This window comes from Onychostoma macrolepis, chromosome 14, assembly GCF_012432095.1.
Source record: "Onychostoma macrolepis isolate SWU-2019 chromosome 14, ASM1243209v1, whole genome shotgun sequence".
Lineage (NCBI taxonomy): Eukaryota > Metazoa > Chordata > Actinopteri > Cypriniformes > Cyprinidae > Onychostoma > Onychostoma macrolepis.
Genome location: NC_081168.1, coordinates 3285458 through 3301394, shown reverse-complemented (window position 1 = coordinate 3301394; position 15937 = coordinate 3285458). Strand labels below are relative to the sequence as shown.

The 15937-nt window shown below is 38.9% G+C and overlaps 1 protein-coding gene across 1 annotated transcript in view; it reads right to left on the bottom strand.

Moving 5' to 3' along the window:
• Positions 1 to 15937, bottom strand: part of enox2 (ecto-NOX disulfide-thiol exchanger 2) — a 238523-nt gene that overhangs the window by 143252 nt on the left and 79334 nt on the right. The gene's annotated exons all lie outside the window — the stretch shown is intronic.

Genomic DNA, 15937 nt, shown 5'->3' with positions numbered 1-15937 from the left:
AAACGTGAGTGTGACGTAATGATTGACAGCTTCTCTCAGTTGTATTTACCTTATTTTGACACATGCCTCTTATAAGGCAATCAGCAGACGAAAATTGGAGCAGTACAGGTTCATTTAAAAAGGGTCAGGGGTGTGTGCTTGCGATCGACTCAGCGGAAGTGTGGGCGGGATGCGGCTCCACTTTGCTCGCTACTGCACAGACTCTGGTCCCAAATAAGTGCAATATAGCCACACCCTATTGGGACAATGGCGCCTTCACTTTTCTTCAATGGAAGTGAGTGAAGGTGCGTTGTCCATCTTTTTTCCCAGTCTATGGTCTGAACGTCCCACCCCTCAGCTGAGAGGCATGTGCTCCGGTTGTATTGTAAACAATGACGTCATCAATATTGCTTATCAATTTGAGCCCGATTGAGACCCAGAGAATATTAGTGAAGAGGATTGTGCAGAACCACGGCTCTTAATGGTATGCTTTTTTTTTTTTGTTTGTTGTTGGTTCATACTTTTAGATGCGCTGCTATTTGTAAGTGCTACTGCTTCTGTTAGCTTTTAGTATACGGTTTTATCCTGATTAAATCTTTAATACAGCACAGCAACTGCACATGCATCCATGTATAACGCTTCTCATTGATATGTGAAAATAAGTGTAATTGAAACGGATCTGACGATCTGAATGAGAGAGAGAGGCGATGCGGGGAACAGGATTAAGAACCGCTGCTTTAGGACATTGATTTTGAAACTTGTGAAGACAGAATCACGATTCATATATGAATAAATTTTTACGTGCACCCCTAGTTTTCTCTTCCTCTTCTCTAAAGCAGCGCAGCATGGCCTCGCCCCTTCATTACATGTTCCTGGGGGCGGGGTTTATCTAGGTTTGTGACCTAGCATTAAACTGCATATAGCATATAGGCATTCAACTGCCAGAATTTTAAAAGACGATATCTCCGTTTGCATTGAACTTTCAGTGCCACAACTTTGCAGATATCGTTTATGCTCAAACAGCAACATTACACACTAACTAACGTTAAAAAAAGTGAAATCGCAATCAACCACCCCTTTAAAATAACTGTTTTCTATTTTACTATTTTAGATGCAGTAAAACAGTGATAACTGTTACAATAGAATAATAGTTTTTTTGCTTATTTTAAAATATTATAAATATCAGGAATCATTCTAAGAACTGAGTGACTGACACCATCTTTGTTATGGAATACAGTTGTTGGTTCGCAATGAGTTCACAGTTTTAATGTACATGTTTGCTTGAATTTATTTTTAAGATCTGAGGTATCTGTTGTTGCTTTCAATATGCCTATAAAGGTCACATAAAATAATATTCAAAGTCACATTAGACACTTTTAACACTGAATAAAGCACAGTACGTGAGATCAGTGCAAGAGATCATCATTGTCACAGTTTATGTTGTTCCAGCCGCTAAGTTGTTTCTAAAATAGAATCCCTGTCACTTGCCGTGGCTGGTTAGGACAAAAACTTAGATTAACATGTGAAAAGATACCATTCATCATGTGTCACTGTGTTGCGTCGCATCTGGACACAGTGTTATTATAATCAATGTTGACAACAGTTCAGCTGCTTAATATTTTTGTGCAAGCCTTGATACCCCTACCATTCAAACATTTTGGGCAAATACGATTTGCAGGATAAAAACAAACAAACAAATACGAAATTGTATTGATCAAAAAAAATTGACAAATTTTGTGAACTTTGTATTTATGAAAGAAAAAATAAAAATAAGAAATTAAGGTTTCCACAAAAACAGTAAGCAGAAAAAATGATTTTTAACACTGATATCTCATGTGACACTGAAAACTGGAATAACAATGATGAAAATTCAGCTTTGAATCACAGGAATAAATCACATTTTAAAATAAATTACATGTTTAAACTGTTCTTTTCATTGTAATAATAGATAACACTATGCTTTATCATATTTATTATTTAAAAAACAGTCAAATTAAATGTAATATTTCACAATATCATTGTTTTGACTATTTTTCAAAAAATAAATGCAGTCTTATTGAGCACAAGAGACTCTAAAACAACTTTTGACTGGTAGGTAGCTCACTAGATGTTGAGGTTTCTGTGCCGAGTGTGGCTGGTGAATGGGATATGTCTCTTCGGCCATGTGAGCGCACGCACAGGTTCACCCCTGAGGCTGTGCCCAGAGCTTACATGTACCTGACAAGCACACCTGCCTCCACAGCCTGAGCCCACAGCGTACAGTACGAGCACCGACACCATCCATGCAGAAACACAATTCAATTAAACATCTCCATTTCAAACTGCACACAACTTACTTTCCTAAATCAGCCCCTAATGAAGGTCAATGTTATGCAGATCGGCAAAAGACAACTGCTCCAGCGGGGTCCAGTAAAAGTTAATGTATTCCCACCAGAAAATCTGACATTTGCTTACTAAAAAAATTGTGTCCAGTTCCCTCTGGCCCTTTTCAGCTGGATAATACTCACACTGCACTGTTGTGCTAATCTGCAGGCTATGCCAGACTAGTCAATTTACTGGTCAGAGAGACACACGCCGTCTTTACACCGCAAAGGAGGCAGGCGAGCCACATCTGAAGTGGCATATCATGAGAAGCTGTGTTCACACCGACCGCTTAATGGGGCACAGGGGTAACAGGAATCACAACTGTGTACGTATTAGACACTCAAATCTGTTTTATAGCTTCGCCTTTCGTGGTCTTAAAGGTATGGTTCACCCAAAAACAAAAGTCTGCTGTTAATTTATTCTCCCTCATTCTATCCAAGATGTATATTAGGTGACTTTTTTTCTTCAGTGGAACAGTAAAAAGATATTTTAGCTGAAACAGTGAAACATGGTGATTCATAAAATGCATGTCTATAGCTACCGTCACTTTGAGAGTCAGAAAAGTATAAACGGGTAACAAAAAATGACCCCAGGGGCATTAAAAACTCAATATATCCTCAGGAGCCATGGGTATTAATTTTGTGCTGCCTGTATGCTTTTTGACTCTCAAAGTGATGGTAGCTATAGACATGCAATTTATGAATAACTAAGAACCAATGAATCAGCAGATCATCAATGGAATATCTGTGCATTGGATCAATTTAAAATGTAATTTTGTGACAAATACCCAAAAATAAGGTAAAGCGATACTTAGTGACATAAGGTACACAACCTTTCCAATTCTGATTTGCAGTCTCTGCGGTTTTACTCACATTACTGCATAATTTAACAGTTTCCTTGAAGAAAAACAGCAGATGACAGTACTTTGCAATGTTACAATTCATTCCAACCTACGTCAGAATAATATCCAATTGATTTGTACCGCTTCATGAGCTCATTTTACTGAAAATCACACTGTTCACGGAAATCTACAGTTCATTCCTAAAGGACAGTCATGATACTAGCAGATCATAGTTGGCAAATTTCAGTATAGCTTTCATGTTCCACTGTGTTTTTGCATGTAATTTAAGATAGAAGTTGGAGGAAAAATCTCTCACTGTGCTACCTCTATGCTACTATTCTGAATGATGTCTGAAACTTTATATCGCTGGCACTTCTTGTGTTTATTGCCTCCATAAGATGAATCACTTAACTTGGATGTGTAAAACCTTTTAACATCCATGAAGGTAAGGAGCCTGTGGAGAGGTAAGGAGAGCCGGCTCTTTACGCCCTCTTCATCCGGAGCTCCTGATGATCCACGGGGAGTTAAGGTGAGCTTGTGGCAGTGTGTCGAGAGGCCGGGGAGGGTCAGGATGACACAAAGTCAACGTGAGCCGGTATGGGCGGCAAAACTGAGATGAGACAGCAGGACCGCGAGACTCGCTGAACAGACAGACAAGCATCTGCAAAGGTCCAGGTAATGTGGAAAATCCTGAGCGTGCCATTCTCGCCCCATCGCCACTAACTGCTTCCTGTACTGAAGAAGATTCAGAGACAGAGAGGCACTGCGATTACACTTCACCTGACCTGCATACTGATGAACGCTGAGCCTGCGGATAGCACAGCCAAATAATCACAACGAAAAGTAAGAATAAAGATCTGTGCTTGTATTTGTCTCCAGAAGTTAAAAGAACAGCTAAAAGCAATAATTCACAATGCCCTAGTGCATTTCATGAGCCCACATCATGCTGTGCAACCAGCTGCTTCCTGTGGGCAGGGTTAAATGACAACATACCCCATGCAACAATAATACAATCAACTTGTATCAGTGGCCAAGGAAAAATAAATCCTCGCCCCTTCTGTAGTTTCCCTCCAGCCTCCGGGGAAGCAGTGAAGGTTAATTTATTCAAATATCCCCACTACTCATTTCTATTTCATTAAATGCAACTAATGAATCTTTGGTTTGTGCCTAATCAGCTTTACACTGTCACAGCTCCACAGATCCTTCCAGGAAGACTACGGCCAGCGCCACATGTCAGAGACACACAGCCGAGCTGTGCCAGAGGACTGGCTATGATCGCTTCCAGCAGCAATACAACAGAACAGACAGACAAGGAGTTAAAGAGAAATTACAAATCAACTGGATAGAGAATGATAAAACAAAACAGCAGAAGAGACGAAGACTTTGCAGTGAGATTACACTCCTGACTCATCTGACAAGTTACTTATGCAACACTGGGAAGAGATTCTACTTTTCGGCTTCGTACTCACACCTTGGAAAAGAAACTGACATACAGAGCAGAGAAAGTCTTTCTGATAAAATGTTTTAATCTAGGAGGAAACTACGCAACATAGCTCCTGAACAGAACACAAGTTATAAAGCAACCAAGGAGAGAGTTTTTTCATTTTGTTGTATAAAATCAAAAGACTTCACTGAGTACTTGAAGGAAATGGGTAAGAAAAAGGCAGAAAAAGTATAGTGTTGACATTTTATGTAAACGTAGGCTGTAGGCTTTGTTTCTGTAAATGAAATACCAAGAAATGCCAACTTCTGCAAAATAGTACAGTAAATACGCACTTATTATATAACATCACAAATCATAGATTTTTAATTGCAATATCTAAATGGAAAATATAACAAGATGATGATGATAAAAAGAATTAGATGAGGGTCAAGACAAGGAATACAAGACAAAAACGAAGACAACGGTGATGATGGTGGAGAAAAAGATGAAAAAGGATGAAGAATATAAGAAAAAAGTACCAAGATGAAGAGGAAGAAAAAAATGAGAACGGCAAAGATGATGAAGGAGAACAGGTCGAAAGAGGAGAAGAATACAAGAAGAATGTGAAAGCAGAAGAAAAGGATGACAGTAGTGCAGAAGAGGATGATGAAGAAAAAAAAGACAAGAGAGGATGATGAGTACAATAAAAAAGACAAGAATCTGAAGGAGGAAGAAGACAACGCAAAAGAAAACAAGGCAAGGAAGGTGAATTCTGTCTTCTAAAAAAGGTATGCATCGTCTGTTTTCAATGTGATTTGATATCAAGCTATGTTCTGTTTATGGAACAGATTTGAGATGCAATCAAGATTCAAGAAGAACTATTGTACAACTCATATTCTCTTTGCCACAGTTAATACCTGTGTATAATGTTTATCGCTAATTCTAATTTGAAGCAATCTTCACCCTATCCAGCATGAGCAAGGTGATGTGCCACAAATCCCAAGCGCTGGCTCCATATATACGGATGATTCTAATCTGAGAGTCAGCGCTGGAGCTTATCCCTCCACACACTGCAGAGAGGAACCACACTGTCTTCTGGCTGATCACAATCCTCCATAGCAAAGAGAAATTACACCTCGATAAATTGATATGACAAGCATGAAGGTTTAATTTCTACAACAATGATACGGCTGATAAGATACAGGCCCACGCTGAGCACTTCTCGTCATGATAAAGGTTGCATATGGCCAAAGATTTACCAAAGCCCCAGAGAGTAAGAGCTAACTCAAAAACATCATGAAAGATGGAAAACTGGTGAGAAAGGTACTTTTCTAATATGATTTTTATTGGTGTGAGAAAATGATTATTAGTTACTATAAAACTAAAAAGTAGAATAGTTCTATTATTGATGGGACTGAGAAGAGTTGGGTATTGCAATATGCCTCCAACTTTTAGAGGTGGAGCAACAATAAAGCCGGAGCAAAACTTTTGTGCATCTCCGAGCAACAGACAACTTACTAAATGAATCTGCATTTTTCTTAATTACCCATTCATTAAGACAGTGACTTTAAATGAACGAATGGAATGAACGATTCAGTGACTCATTACAACAGGGACTTGCAGTGTACTGTATATGCATTCATACCACCTCTGAGCTGCATTTAATATAAATGCGTCTATGTAAAACAAACAAAAAAACACTTCAGATGCAGCTTCTGTGCTTTTTGTGTAGTGCATTGCTTTTGTTGATACTGGTTTTATTTAACTGAATTTATTGATTAAATGTAAGCATTAAGTAAAAGATGATGCATAATGTAATAAGGTTTTGTCCAAAAATGAAAGACATAGTACAAAAATAACATTTCTGAAGGTTTTTGTAGTAAGTAGTTTTAATATTTTGCATTAAAATTCAATTCACTTCAAAACCATTCGTGGTTTGTAGTCAAATGGAGCAGGAGAGCTTGAGTCTGAGATGGTGGTGTTCTAGCAAAGAGGAGGATGGGAGATATCAAAGGGAGCAACGATTCCCAAAGCCAGCACTCTGATATCCAGGAAATAAATAAAGACGAAAGCTAAAGTAGGACACTAAACCTCAAGACCACATCTCCAGCTCCACCAGGACCAGACTGAGAGATGAAGGGATAGAGAGGACCGGCGAAGCTGAGGCCACACTTCAAAAAGCCCACATGAAGGGTGTGGCTACACCGCAGCAATGTGATTATTCGCTACTGACATATAACAACAATTTTCCGCATCACACTTGTACAGTTACTCCGCAACCTTTCTGCAAATTCTCCCATGACACACCTACAAATGACAAACACAACAGCGGAATACAGATGAACTCACTGAATCAGTCTGCCCTGAGAGAGCTCTGTGGCACATTCATGAATGGGAATGTTGTTATTCCAAAATATTCATTGCAGAGGGTGAAGCCTGGCACATCTGCCAATTACCAGTGGGGAAGAAAATGAACAAAAGCCCAAAACAAACAGCACATTCAGTGTTTTGCTTCCAGGGTTCCCAAAAGACCTATGGATCATGTTTTCATTCACTGAGCTGGGGTTTCAACAAACAAACTCTGACTCTGCGGTAGAAGATGGAGGGCAAATTGAATCACCACACTAATATGACCTTAGGAACTAAACTAACAGAAACTTCCACGAGTCAGCAGATGGAAAACAGAGCATGTAAAAGATGTTGAGTCATAGTGATTACATAGAGAACCGGTTCAGCCTCTTCAGCCTACTTTATTGGCTTTCCCACCATCACAATTCAGAAACAGTAGGGATGTTTATTTCGATTATTTTTCCTAACCGACAACCGACGCTCGTTAACCGATTATTAACCGTTAAACGACAAGTTTATTTTAAATTAGAACTAAAATTAAATTAGAAAGAATAAGTGTCTGTGATCCATTGAAAATACTAACATTTGTTTTCCGGGGATTAATTTTACATGCACAAAAATCAGCAAACAACAGAACACATTACGCACCTGCAACGCTTCTGCGAGCGGAGAAAAACATAATAAAGCTAGGCGCTATTATATATATTAACACGAATAAATAGGCCTATATGAGAAATATATTTTCACTTAAATAATAATTTAAGAAAATGAAAGAAAAACTGTGCAACAAGTAGCCTATGCAGAGTTTCGGTGCATTTTTGTGCTGCGCGAAAGGAAACCTGACGGCAGAAAGTGGCATCCTTAATTTACAAAAGCGCAAAGATTTGTTTTTATTGTGAATGTACACAAATAAAAGCAAACCTTTTACAATTCCGATTATCTTCATGACTAAAAGGAGTATTTGCTTCCACTGTTAGTTAACGAAAAAAAAAAAATCAAGTGATTGCTCAACGGTTAAGCATTCTTCTTTGACAATGCAGCCTGTTCATTATCATTATAAAAAAAACAATCAGTCAAACATATGGGAAAAAAAAAAAATACTGCTCTGTTTAAATATGTAGTAAAATCTGTGCCATTAAGCGTTACCACCGTACCGCCGTGAAGTTATGCAAAACATTTAGTTTTACGTGGATATTGGAATGAGAGTGAAGTAGGTCTATACGTAAAAGGTAAATAATATTTTGGCATTCAAATACGGAAACATTTTATTTTGTGTCGAACGAGAGACCCAACATTGGTTTCAGTTTCGTTTTAGCCTTAATTCGTTTTGGTTTGTCGTTTATATACCTATAGCTTCTTACATTTTTAATTCTTGTTCTTTTCTAAATAGCCTACTGTTAATTGAAAGGATTTGTTGTGGAGTGAGGGGAACTAAAATAGCCTAGCTATGTTTACAATGTTTGTAATTCGCGTCGGCCTATTTCTGAATGAAATAATAAAAATGCGACTTATAGGCGACTTATGTTTTTTCTCTCTCTCTCTCAAAAAGTGTTTTTTTTTTTTTTTTTAATACACGTAGCTTATTTTAACCATGCAGCAAACCTTTTAAAATATTTTGATAAATTACTGAAAAAAATAAATAAGTGACTTAAAACCGTTTAACTGATTGTATTAATCGGTCAAAATTCTTATCGGTCGATTAACGTTTAAACGGTTAAAATGAACATCCCTAAAAAAAAACACTCCACTAAGAATGCAGATGGCTAAGACAAATACAAAGAATAAGATTCCTCAGGATGTTTGACAATACATGCTCCTCAAAAAGGACAAATTCCTCAGAGAACTGTCAGAACAAGGATTCATTTTCAGCTCTTTCCGTCTGAATGGTCCAGATCTGGAAGCCTGCTCGGTAATTGGAGGGCTGTTATTTCTTGTAGAGCACATTTATTCCCTCAGATTCTCAAAGAGAAATGCGTCACTAATGAAGAGCGAAAGTAACGTTGGGCCGTATGATTACCGTCGAACGACGTTCCGATCTCCGTTTCTGGCGTTTCACTTCTTTTTGCTTCACAAACAAACTTGGGTACAGATAAAATAAATACATCAGTGAGTGAACATGTACCAAGAATAATCTCTGCCCAGTGGTCCCACTTGAAAGCCTCTCTTGAGACCCAGCAGACAAGCCTTTCAGACAGAGGAAACAATAAGGTCACACAGGCCATTAAGACTATAAAGGATGGGGGCAATTAGTCTGGCTATAGATTACAATTTAGCAGTTCTCTGAAATGAATCCAAGACAAGAGTCCATAAGATCACACTAATAACATATACTGGTAAAACGGGCCCCTTCAGACATCAAAATTGCATTAGTCAGAAACAAACTCAGTTAAAGTATCATTGCACCAACAGCACTGATGAAAGTGAATGCGTTATGTTCACCACTTATGTCCCCCTTTGTGCATACAATGAACAAAGTGATTGTTTAAAATGATTTGAAAAAAAAAACACACTGCTATGGTGTGAAGACTTTTTCTTAACTTATGATTAACATGGAGGATGAGACTATCTGTACACGTGCTGAAGCTGAAATTCACCTGCATTATACAGTGTGAAACTATCAAAGTGTAAATCAGAGGTGAGGACATACTAACAAGACAACCGTTGGCAGAAAACACACCTCGCTCAAAATGAAGGAATAAATCTAAATTCAAAATGCCTTACAACCTTTGCAATCGTTCAGAAGCATTGTGATGGCGAGAACTTCACTACATTTCTCTAAATCCTCTTATCATAGTGTGCGGTAACAGCTGGGCTGAGGTTTGCAGATTTCTCTTCAGTAGGCAATGCTAGAAAGGTTAATCCTTGTTAAATTACAACAAATCCGCCCACACAGTGGATGCTCTCACAAGAACAGACTGAAGAACACAATCACAACTTCCATCACCCTAGAGTCAACACACCATATTCACTCAACGCACTCTGCTCTATCAGATGCACTTATGTTATTGAATATGTGTGCAATTTTACACAATTATTCTATATCAGACACAGACATTACCTTGTCAGATCAGGGGGAGGAATTCATTAAAATGAGGCTTATAAAATTGAATTTTTCAAAGCTATTATAAAATAGGCAAAATATCGGTAATCGATAATTCAATATTAATGCATTAATTTGCTCTTAACAGCAACATTCTAAAATCTGGGATCGACAAGTTTTTTTTTTTTTTTTAAAGTCTCTTATGCTTAATCTTAAGGCTGCATTTATTTGATAAAAAATATAGTAAAACTGTAATATTGTAAAATATTATTAGAATTCCATTACTGTTTTTAATATCAAAATGATCAAATGTAATTTTCAGTTTTCAGCATCAGTGTCACACGATCCTTCAAAAATCATTCTAATATGCTGATTTGCTGCTCAAGAAACATTTCTGATTATTATAAATGTTGAGAACAGTTGTGCTGCTTCATATTTCTGTGGAAAATGTGATGCGTTTTTTTTGTTTCAGTGTTCAATGATGAATAGAAATTTTAAAGTCAGTGAACAGCATTTTTTTTAAATATATAAATCTTTTGCAACATAAACAAATGAATGACTTTTTTAATAAAAGTAATTTGTAAAAAAAAATAAAAAATAAAAAAATAAAATTGGTAGTGAGGCTTACAGATTTGTTTTTCCCTCATATGATGCTAATAAAAGAAAGCATCAGTAGACAATCACCAAGGGAAATAAACACCCACCAATTGCATTAGTAAATAAATGTAAATGAACATGTGACATCACTCATGGAAGAGTATTACATTGAGTACACATAGCATATTGTATTGTAAACACAAGGCGGCCATCCACCTTTGTGATGGATGCCCTACGAGGAAATAAATACTGCATTAAAATATAGTGCACAAGGGGCGGCCTGACTTGTTTTTAATTGATTTCTCCACCGCTGGTTCTGAGACGTCAGGAACCAGTCCACCGGCATGCACAGTGCCAGATACACAAACAAATCAGCTTTCTATTTAGGGAACAGAGAGACAAGTTTATCCTCAGCCCATGTCATGGAATATTATTTAACTCCAACTATAAACCACATCTATTTCAGGACTCCTCCATTAGTGTTAATTACAAAAACAGAAATGAAAATGCCTGCTAGTCTGCCTGTTAAAGGCCTTTCAGATGGATGGCCGAATCCGTGGGATAGCATAAATCATAGAAAACTCACAGCCTATTATGCACATCAACACCGCAGGTGGTTAAAAGCATTAAGAGTTGGCTAAATAATAGGAATCAAGGGAAAAGTTTTCACTTTACAATAGAAGCCTATTACTCTCTTATTGTGGACTACTGAAGAACAACCACCATGTTTTGTCACACAAACCTTGAAAGTCAGGCAGGAGGTTCTGCTACGTTTCACATGTTTCCAGCTGGGTCCAATTAGAGTGAGCTTCTTTTTAGTTTAAGAGCCAAAAGTTCAATGGCCTGATTCAGACAAGATTACTCAATTTGAAGGTAAAGCCAATGGACAAAAGTCTGCTCTGGGCCCTGGAGCCTGTTGTGACAAAAGAAGGAAATAGTAGCAGTTGGCGTCAAGTCCTCGTTTCCTGCTCCTCGGTAGCGACAATGAGGCAAAGCTAGAATAATTAGCAATGACAAAAATCCTTGAAAAAATAAAACCTGTCAGGTTAACAGGAACTGTGTTTAATGAAATACCGCCTAACCCTTCACCTTCTGTTCTGTAGTCACATCGCGATGACACTCGTTTTATGCATTCTTTGTGGGGCGCTTTGAGTCAAGTCACAGAAAATTATAGCAAAAAGACAAATAAGTGTTGCAACAGGAACATTTAGAGTGAAAAGGTTTCATAAGCAAAGTTAGCAGCATCCAAAGCTTGAAGATTCATCAGCCACTCTAAAACAGTCTCCAGAGAGGCATTACAGAACGTCAGAATGTTTTATTTCTTTTCGGCATTATCTCATTTGAGGAACGTTAGCACTGAGGTTTGTTTCATACGTACTGCATCTGCAGGGATACTGCACATAACTGCGATGGCAGACAGGGACAACACTTTCACACCCACACAACAGACCTATGGCTCTATATAGAAAATTATGTGATTTTTCAGTTACGGCATTGAGTATTTCCTTACGCCCATAAATTATGAGATGAGAAAGAGATCGAAAAGTATTACAAATGTCATTGCTATGAAATTTTCTTGGTATGAGGAGGATGGTTACATTTATATTTTCCCTCCCCCTTATTGTCATCACCACCCCGTCCCTTATTCGCCGCCCTTCACCAGGCTCCTGACGGGAGTGGGTGTGTGAGAGAGGAGGGGCGTGGAAACAGCGAGGGCTGGCGGCTTGTGATGAGGCACAGCTGAACTGAATGAAGCCTCATCACCGCCGCTGTTTAAATGCCAAGCGCGCCTCGCCTCTACTCTTCCCCCGTGCATGCACGCTGGTGTCCTCGTGGGTCCACGAAGGGAGCGTAGAGGGACTTCCGCGCCACCGGAGACGTGAGCCGCCGAACCCGCGGTCCGGAAGAAGCCGCACCCGTGGACGGTCGTCGGGCCAGGATGCCGGGCCGTACAAGTCCCGCCAGACTCCGCGGAAGAGGAAGAGCCGCCGCTAGAATGAAGCCGCCGCCCCTCACGCCCCGGACCCAAGCGGGAGCGCGTGGGGCCGCCGGACTCCACCCCTTACCTGGACCCTCCCTTCCAGAACACTGCCCTCCTTCACAAGCCCCGCAGCACGACGAGGACACCAGACCCCCTGTTTCTTTTGGACACTTTTTCCCCTTGGACACTTTATTTTATTGTTTTTGTTTAATAAAAGCCTCTCCGAGGCCTGACGCCACACCCACTGTGTCTGTCGTTGGCTCCTCCCATCACAATATCTAAATGGTAATTATAATCTAAATGGAACGGCATCTAAAACTCAAGTGCAAAATATACAGTAAATAGCTTAAATCAGTTAGGAATCAGATTTCCCAAATAAAGAAGTGCTTGTGGTAAGTTAATGTTTCATAAAAGCCTATCATGTTTCATAAGTCTTTCTTAGGGATAAAAAAAAAAAAAAAAAAAGGTGGAAGAGGAAAAAAGAAGATTTTTAAAGATTTTTAAAAATCTGTGTAAAAAATATTTAATCCAGGAACCTATTGTTGCCTGTTGTCTGCAGCGTCCAGTTCTTTTCTCAGCCTCGGATCAATGATAAATAACCCTACAAGAGATTTAGTCAGATTTTCATGCTCTTTGAATCGCGTAAATTGTTTGTTTACATGTTTGTCTCCATCACAAAACCCACGATACACAACAAAAACACCTCCAATCACGGCGTTCCCATTCACCGGTTGTTGATGTTTGTAAATAAAGACTGTTGCTGTCGGCCGCTTCAGAGTTCCTGCTGCCGGTGTGAGGGAGAAATTGTTTCTCTGGGAACCACCCTGCTGGCTAGTTCCTAGAACTAGGCTACATGGTGCGAAATGTATTAACCTGTTAATACTCTCACAGAAATTATACACAAGTCCAACAATTAAATGTGGAATAATGCAAAGACTGAAAAATGTCAAAAACAAATCAAGATGAGGTAGAACTTGTCATTAACATTGTGAATGTGAGCTTAGTTGTTTACAGTTTCTGAGCAACATAACTTGTCTCATTAATGTAGAATTCAACTGACGTCTTGCATAACATGAAGCAGTTTTGCACCGATGCCAGATATATCAGTCATCTGTTATAAATAAGCTGATCTTTTGTTTTGCAATCTTTCTAGCTCACATTAAAAAGAGAAAAATAATGACAAAAATGATAACACCTACCATTTTTTAATTATTTAATTCACTGGAATGTGCACAAATATGTATTATACCACACCTATTTATTATATTAATTATATTATTATATTAACATTTCTTCTCAAATGTTTGTGCAAAAATAACTATAAGTACTGTGAAATATAGCATTACTCTGATAGTCTGACTCATATTGTGATATAAGATTTTGGTCATACCTCCCACTCCTACAGGAGGCTTAAGAGGTTATAAGAAGCCTTTTGAGTTTGGTCATCACAATGAAAAGCACACAGTGTGGCAACCGCTAAGCAACACTAATGCACTTGGCTCCTTTCTTCTCTCAGCCAAACAGAACTCCTTTACTTCTTTAACATTCAGTAGACTGGATCTAAAATGAACAGTGGACCTAAATCCCTTTTCTCAATCTGGATGCACTGCTGTGAGCTAATGAAGGTCTGGCTTTGCGCCTATATGTGACAGATCGTGAAAGACCGTTTTAAGTGTGCCCGAGGGGCTTTTTAAGCATTACACTCCGCACTGACCAATAGCTGCACGGTATATCCCTTAAATCTGACAGCGAGTCTTATACCTTTGGGCGAAATGTCAACTTTCGTACATCAAAGGTGATGTAAACCAGTTCGTAGCCAAAGTCTTGATTCTCCTGTATTGCCACTGTGTTGAGTGACTCTACTCTTGGCAAAAACAATACATCCATAGCGAGCCAATGTTGCTCAAAACTAGAGCCTTCAATAACAAATCTGATGCAGTTAATTTGGTGCACTAGAAACATATTTCTAGTTTACTTCAACGCAACAACTTGAAAACTGGGTCACAGCACCAAACAAACAACTGATATGTGGATCCAGGATAAAAGATAAAAAAGTTGATGTGATTATTTTGTTACTAGACAAATTTTTATTTCTACACCAAGTCATCAGTCAGTAGACAATCAGTTGTCGAGTTTCAACTCACTGGGACAAAATCCACTGTGTGAGCAACAGAGAGAAGTTGCTACAACAAGCTGAATCCGATCCATTAACATGACAACCACAGGTTTCCCTGTCGCCCCGCTATTAATTATCTGGCCTTACAAGAAGATTAGGACACAGTTAAAAAAAAAAAAAAAGCAAACGGAAAACAACACTGCAAGACTCGGCCATGCCTCGCCAGTGTAATTACCCGTCCAAAGTAAACAGAGCAGGAAGACTAATGCGTGTGGCACGGGTCAGCGTCACTTGAGTACTGACATAGCCTGCTCGTTTCCTCCCTCATTCTTCTCTTTCTTCGGTGCGAGGAGTGGGCAGCTGTGCGTGCGGTGGGGGATGGACATCCAACCAAGAAACCCGCTCCGATCTGCTGCTGTCTGTTTAGTAGGCCCCTCCCACGGTTTCCAGGCTGATGAGAACGAAAGAAATATCTTCAGGGGCTTCGCCGCTCACCACTATTAAATTTTAATCCCTCAAAGTGAGCTAGAGCAAACATTTGACTGGAGGCAGAGAGATTGATGTGGGGCTGTCATTGCTTCTGCAGTTTATATTCACAAACAGTCTGCTAGCGCTTGAAGTCGCCCACACGTACACACAGAGAAATGCCTGAAGGTCATCTGCCTCCCCCCCAAGACACAAACTGTGAGATCGGTTGTTCAGAGGTTATTTGTTGCATTCTGGTAACTGCAGGACAGCGAGCACATGATGACTTGTGATATAAAAAAATAACAACAACTAATGATATTCCAGAGACTAGGTCATATTCACATCGTTTCCTGAAACAAAATTAAGCTGTGGCACTGCAGCGCTACTGAATCGACAGCAGCATGGCAAAATAAATTATATTGCAATAGATTTGTGAGGAATTGCAGTCTGAACTGAATAAGGGAACATATAAAACCGTGAAGTAACGCAAAGTGAACACATCTTTGTTTGCATCGTCAAAAATAAATCTAGTTCACAAGCGAATACATTCTTCACAATATGCAACAACTTTTTCTAGCCATAGTAATGAACAACGATGCCAATAATGCCTGCTCATATGAGGCAATTACTGTAGAAATATTGTATTGTATGTTGCAAGGAAGTAAAGGCTAATAAAAATAACCAAATTAAAAGAAAATAGAATAAAATGACAAATTAAGCTCAGGTGCAATGGCATGTATTAAATCATAAAATCTGTTTTTGAACACATAAAAGATGCA